A 6,490-nucleotide genomic window follows, 5' to 3' on the forward strand; every position below is an offset into this window, starting at 1 on the left:
ATGTTTTCAGGGGAGGAATACAAGCAAAAGCATAAGGAATCTTGTGCTCAAAATATATTATTTTGCTTAAGATAAATATATTTTCAGTATACTTTGAACACGGAAAACAGTTTTACCAAACAGCTATGAAATCAAATCACAGAAACAGTTTTCAGAACTAAGGCAATAAACTTATGAATCGTAAAGAAAATGTATCATTTCGTAAAGGATTCATGTTATTCACAAAAAGGGTTTTCAGTATTATTACTTGTAATATTGTTAGCCTAGTTGGAGACAAGTCCTCGGTAACACTCACCACAGATAAACAGAGTGGAGGAATAGCACTCGTGACCAGAGTCTCTTGTAGGGAGAGCGTGACTGTTGTGTATAGATCTATATGGGACTGACAATCTCGCACCTTATTGCTAGCTACAGTAGGACCGACGGGTCTACGGGTGACAAAGTCATTAAGGATACCGGCCCCGATACGTGCTGTATCCAGTCAGTTATGGTCATGAAACTCGCAACGTAGATAACACGAATTTACTTGGTAATAATGAATCAAGTGAACTAATTTCAATGTAATAACCGATTTAATTACTGGAGGGTATTAATAATACCTTCAGGATTTAGTTCATCACGTTTTCATTTATTTAGTTTTATTTATGTAATAAGACTAATATACCCCACTGGGAGTAATCAGAGTTTTTAAAAGAAAACTACGTTTATCAATATAAGTATGGTAGATACTTGTACACCTCAGTTCAGAACGGATAACCAATCATCAACTTTTGGGAAGATATCGGATTTTCTCAGGATAACTCGGCTTTTCAAAACGAATTGTTAACATGTAACTCACGGATATTCACATTCATTCCACGACACCATGGATTGTACATAACTTGTATGAATCTGGAAGTCGTGGAAGGAACGGGTTTTCAAACACGCTTTTCATAAGAAAATATCGGATTTTCTTGAGGAACACTTTCAAAAAGGATCAAAGAATATTTTCTCCAAAACTAAATGTTTATGAACTCACCAGCTTTATGCTGACTTTCAAACTGCTTGTATTCTCAGGGAATTAGTAGACAGAAACCTTCAGGAGTTTGGAGAAGTCGAAGCGTTAGAGTCGCGTCTTTCTATTTTACTTTTGATATGAACAAAACTATGTATTAAACAATGTAAACCTTTTTCCTATATGTATTCAATGTCTGGTTGTGTTTACTATGCTTGCTATGATACAAAAGTTGTGATACTACGCATGACATCCTCCACTCCAGGACGTTTCCGTCGTCCCGGTTCTGGGGTGTGACAGATTGGTATCAGAGCCCTTGTTTATAGCGAACTAAGTATACCGAACCTTACATGGTATACAACTATAAATACTAAGGGGCCTAAGTGCTCTAAACCAAAAGTATACTTTCAAAAATATAAGTATTTTTATAAAAGTATACGAATATACCTAGGTACCTGAATCCGTGTCATAGGTAGAACATAACAAAAGTATTTGGGTGTTGGGATGCTGCGGCTAAACCTGGGTAGTTATGTAATCATGTCTGGGGTGAATATAGCCTGATCAACTATATTCAGTCGAGACATGACCATCATATGCTTGGGAATGGTTGTGGTGTTACGGCAAGCCTAAAACTTACCTAGACGCCAGAAGAGTTCTAGAGCCAAACATAAGGATTAAAATACTATAGGAGTATTTTAGGATGCTATAACGACCAAGCCAGAAACTTACCCAAGAATCTATCATGTAGCTATAATACATTGGAAGTATTATTAGATTCAATGCCTATTAACTATTCCTTTACCATCACCTCGCGTAGATAGCATGGCTGGATTTCATCTTACTGGCGACCCGTATTTTCCAAACCAAGGAGATGGTGGATGGATCGAGCCAGAGCCAGAAGGAAACCATGAAATCCCTTTTGGCGATGGCTTTGCCGAACCATTTCCTGAAGAGACGGACTCGGAACCCGAAGTCGAGAACCTACCCCCAGTGGCCCCAATACCAAATCCCAACGCTCAGCTTGTACTCGAAGGCCCAACGCCTATGTGGGTTGGAAGCCTGGATAGGTGGAGTCACGAACAAGGCCAACCCCTCCCGTACAATGGGGATCGCCGTTTCTACAATGTGGACGGAGAAGGCTCCGCAGATAGAACCCTTCCAATCATAATCCGCCGAGTGGCCCACAATGTTAAACTAAACGTTGCGGCCATTCAGCGAACTGTGGAACTTGAGGCAGACTTGGATGCCAACACAAACTGTATTCGCAATCTCGAAGTTGCTCATGGGAGAATTTTGAGAGACCATGAAGCCCAACAGCGAGAGTTAGCTACAACTCGAGCTGAGGTCATAGAGCTCCGAGCACGCCAATCAGTATACGAGAGCCGCCTGCTTAACATGGAGCGCCAGCTGGCTAACTTAAGGTTCCGTCCGAGGAGTTCCCGTCGCCAGTAGGAAATATTCTACTCATTCTTCCTTTTGGGTTAAAGAATAGCTTTCATATTTATGTTCTAAGTAGCTCTTTTCCCTGTAGACATTCTCGTTTTGCAAGTACCGATTCACTAGATCTTTATAGTGTCAAATTGTTCCTCTGTTCGTATTTTGTAGACCTACTCCTAGGTCAAATTTTCCGAACTCTGTGTAATCTTAATATCAACAATGGTGGCAACAATCATATTTCAGTTAAAGATTATCATTTTTAAAAGTATACCTTAGAGCGGTAGCATTCAAATTGAGCAACCTTACCAAAGTCCTATCACTATTTTGTCTTCAGGACATGTATCATAGGGTGTACTTAGGTGATCATTCCTTTTCCCCGTCAATTTCATATCGGTCTCCACGAAAAGCTTCAATGTCTTAATCGGCATGGGACGATTGAGCCCCCAAATCGTGTTGATGTCCTTTGATTCGAGAAGGCGATTATTCTCGATCTTCCCTCTGACAAGGCCCTCACTAGACTCAATAATAAGACTGTTCGAACCTTCGTATCATTTCCTACGTCACAGCCCAGAAGTATCTACAAAAGGGATACTACGTATTCCGGACTCGTGTTGTCAATATGACGCAAAAAGTTAAAGACCTCGAGAGCGCCTCCGAAGTCTACAACTTTCCTGATGTCTTTCCCAAAGACATTCCAGGGAATCCTCCCGAGCGTCAAGTTGAATCTGATGGGTTTTGAGCATTCTAACACTCCTAAGTGTACATGCAACCCTAAATACCTTGGATCTATGTTTTCTCTATTATACATGCAATTATGAACTTTCCAAGGTATTACCCTATCTAACATACAATACTTGATACTTGGGTAATCAAATGGATAGAATACATACCTTTGTTTAATGTAGCTTGTCTCCATGAAGCTTGAGTGCCTAGTGCCCCAAGTGTGACACCTCAAATGGTTCACACAACACCAAATGCACATGTAATGACTTGAGAGAAATGGAACACTCCTTGAAATCGTCTAGCCCTCATATTCACACATTAGTGCACGATTTCTTGAGCCATGAGATTCTTTTATATGGTGGCTATTAGGGTTACACCATGTAACTCATAACTTTACCCATTCCTTATGCTCCATGGATTTTAACCTCCATGGAGTATCCATGGGTCACCCATGGACTTAGTCCAACATAAGGAATCTTGGATCACAAGCCCACATATATAAGAATGAATGATTTACACAATCAACCCATATATTTAATTAGTCTCCTTTTGATCACTTAATTAATTCCAAATTAATTCTTGATCAATACTAATTAAATAACCTTATTAATATATTAGAACTTATAATATATTAACCAACCTTAAGTGTTATTTCTCTCATTATAGTCTATCCAAATGCATGATGCCATGCAACCCAAATGGACCATGCCGGGTCGGGTCAAGTCTTACCAATTATAGTTATGGACTTAGACAGTAATCCAACAGTCTCCCACTTGGATAAGTCTAAAACTATTATTGCGTATGACTTCAGGAACCGATCAGCAATCGTAGCTCTCAAAAGCTTATGTCGAACTCTGACCTTGTCGATGAACTCTGGCCTTTGTCAATGACTTGTCCATTAGATAAGGGATCATATATTCCTCCATTCTAGATATCATATGGACTGAGACATGGATTATCAATCATTCTCTCTGTCCATTTGTTGTTTCCCGATTTCCGATTCATGATGACTGACTGATTGAACAAATCAAATCAGTCCTGGCTTGGCCAAGCACTCACATGTATCATCTTTAAATCATCGAGGGGCCCACAGATATCTCTTTTATCCCGAAGGTAAAAGGAATGGATAAACTTCGACTCATATGGTTTGTTCTACTACTTGTTGAATCATACACAAAGGCACGTTTTATAACATCGAGTTACCGAATGCGTTTTCGTGCAATCAATGTACAACCAACTCATAGTAACAACTCATATCTCTAGGTTTGAAGAATATAAGATATTATCGTCTCATGATCACTCGTGATAAAATCCATGAAGTGATTCAAATGAGCGCGGGTTGAATCCAATACTCAGAACTTATGAGCACTCATGAGTGTTGTAGCACCACTTTGTCCACCAACTTGGACCTCTACAAACCAACCCATGACAGTCTTGATTCATATCTACTTTCAACATTTGACCGACTCTGGATGGTTTGAATAACTTAATCATTCAGGAAGAGTGACTTAGTTATTCTGGAAGTCAAAACATGCAAAGTGAAACACAAGAATAAATGAATCAAATATGGTATCAAACCCTATGAATATAAATAAACACTTTTATTTATCACCATACTGATTACTCATTATTCATTGTTTCGGTTTTATCAACTTTATACTTGAATTAAAAACACTAGTTGTCCCATGCTCCAAGCATGTACACTATGTTTTTCTTAAACAATAGCTTTGCCATACACCAAGTATGCACTCTATGTTTGTCTATGATCCTTACTTTGTGAAATAAACCAATTGAACATAATTTTAATGATTCTAATTTCACACTCCCAAATCCTTATCGAAAAATGTGAGAATTTCAAATTCCTATCATTTATCGAAATCTGTTTAGATTTTAAACTTATATGCACTGACCCTCCTGTAATGAATATGTACAAAGTCACAAAGACTTGTCAACAGTCATTATAAGGTATTCCAATGGAGATTAACTCCATGGAAACTAAGTCTCATATTCAAAGTACATTGCTTTGGACATGCTTCTTGCATTAAGTTTTCTAATCTTACACAGATAACTTCCACCTATGGAGACAACTCCATATTCTCATTTTGACTATCACTTCTGAATAAGAGATGCCTCTTTTCAGAATATGTCAATATGGACCTTCCAAAATTAGCATTATACTTCCAACTTTCCCTGAGCAACCAATCTTTGGTAAACCTCAGATTGTCCTCGACAATTGCTTAATCATTTTAGTCATATCCAATTCTAGACCTTTTCCCTTCTTAATGCCTCTGGGCATTTGGAAAAATTTAGAAATGACAAATATTATAGCACATGCAATCGATACTGTACCCAAAGCAAATGGTACACGATTCATGATGTCTCACATATAGACATGATTCTAGACCAGTCTTTTGCTACAATATTTTTATTTGCCATGTTTTCAAAATTTGACTATGAAGAGGGATGCCGTAATCATAATCGAATTTTGAGAACGCAATATATAGAATTTCCTTAAGTTGAACCAATCCAACATGAAATTCATATATATATTCTTGACTAAAGATGATTAAGGTCTCAATCTAAGCCTTTGGAACTGAAATGAAGTATATCCTCTCCCTTAATTATAGCAAAACAACTTTTTCAATCCCTGCAGCCTCACGAATTGAAACTTTTGTTTTCTATAATTAACATTACTAACTTGCAACACTAACAATAATTATCATGCTCCCACTAACATGATGATTATTAGCATAACACTTATGCTCCCACTAGCTTTGACATGTACTCAGAAATCAGCTGGACTTCTAGAAATCAATACTTTATTGACTGTCTTACCAATGTTCAGATTTCTGATACGAGATGCTTTGATAAAACTTTATCAAAATCATACACCTTTCCTTAGATAGCATGCATGTGTGTCTAAACAATTTCAGAACTATGAAAAGGGATGCCGTAATCATAGTCTCAATTGTTTAGACCTTTTGCCATCTGCTTCAAATCTACTTGGTGGAAGTGTTTCCTCACCATCATTTTCATGAATCGGAGAGAAACCTTATGACCCTTAGATTTTATGGTGTATGTGTTCTTATCCATGTGAATCGTCAAAACCATAGTCACAAGACAAGGATAATGACAAATCCAAACTCATATGGACTGAACTTATGCAATCTTAACTTCTTGCCACCTGGCAGTACAGGGCATGCCATTGCTTCCAAGTTGTTATGCAACCAATTGAGAATTTTAGAACTCCTATGCAAAGCCAACTTTAACTGGAATGGGCACAGAATATGTCAACACGATAGGTTATAAACCTCAAGTCGTGTGCTAGTGAAGAAC

This window comes from Lactuca virosa, chromosome 7, assembly GCF_052849685.1.
Source record: "Lactuca virosa cultivar CGN04683 chromosome 7, Lactuca_virosa_CGN04683_v6, whole genome shotgun sequence".
NCBI classification, from domain to species: domain Eukaryota; kingdom Viridiplantae; phylum Streptophyta; class Magnoliopsida; order Asterales; family Asteraceae; genus Lactuca; species Lactuca virosa.